This window comes from Galeopterus variegatus, unplaced genomic scaffold (genome assembly GCF_000696425.1).
Source record: "Galeopterus variegatus unplaced genomic scaffold, G_variegatus-3.0.2 Scaffold7604, whole genome shotgun sequence".
Lineage (NCBI taxonomy): Eukaryota > Metazoa > Chordata > Mammalia > Dermoptera > Cynocephalidae > Galeopterus > Galeopterus variegatus.
The window spans coordinates 80,004-81,070 of NW_007733715.1; the positions used below are offsets into that span (position 1 = coordinate 80,004).

A 1,067-nucleotide genomic window follows, 5' to 3' on the forward strand; every position below is an offset into this window, starting at 1 on the left:
AGAAATTTGGTCCTGCCTCCTCGTGGCTCAGTTGTGCACTCTAAAAGTGTTTCCTATAATTAATTGAGCTTTTCAAGGGACTTTATAACAAGAGACTTGTGAATATCTAGTCTTTTTGTATTGGTAATATATTTTTTGGCAAGAGTAATTGGGGAATATATGTTCTTTGCTGATACTGTAGTACTTAGAAGTCATTTTCATTTTTTATAATAGAGAAATGATGCTCTTAACCCAGACATCATTAGTAGGACGTAAACTGAACTGATTGCCCCAGACTATCCTGCTGGATTCCCTGTCTCATGTTTGGGAGCTCACTTCTCAGAATGAGAAGTGGAGTCTCTGGTGACTGCCTCTTTCAACTCGTCTTCAAAAGCACAGCCCAGCCAAGTGAGTGGGATGAATCATCCCCTCAACTCATTGTTTCCATGATTTTCACCGAAGATTAAAATACAATGTTTTGTTCCCATCACTCAAGTTGATGCTGCTTTTCTCTTTAATTAATTAGAACCAATGATGATTATGAAATGCTAATTTTCAACAAAGCAGATTCACCTTGAAGAATAACCTGGATTTTAAGGAAGCAGGCCATTTTACAGGAAGCCAGTAGCCCTGCACCTAAAGTTCATGCATGCATTAAAGCAGTATTTCTTGAGCACCTATTAGCTATTCTGCATGATAGAGAATGGGGGATCTAAGACATGCGGCCCAGTATCCTTGGCCTCTGGAAACTGGAAATCTGATGTAACAACTGAGATAAAATTATACAGGAGAGAGAGACAATTTCTGATGATGGATATATATTTTTAAAAAGTCTTTATTAGGTAGAGAGCTCTTGATCCAGGCCTATAAAAATGACTTGACTTTTGATAGACAAAGTAGAAGTTCCACACAAAGAAAATGGCCTAAGCAGAACTCAGAACTAGGATAGCAAAAGTGGATCCAGGGAATGGCAAGCAGACTATTTTGGCCCGGGTGGGAATTGTAGGTAGGGTTCAGCTGATGTAGGGCTTTCTGTGGAAGACAAGTGTCATCTTTGACGCTTTGTTCATTGGCTGCTCATCATCTAC

General features: G+C 39.4%; 1 protein-coding gene across 1 annotated transcript in view; it reads left to right on the plus strand.

The window, feature by feature from the left end:
• The window catches only part of KATNAL2 (katanin p60 subunit A-like 2), a 47,043-nt gene that overhangs the window by 32,857 nt on the left and 13,119 nt on the right, over positions 1-1,067 (plus strand). The window lies entirely within an intron of this gene.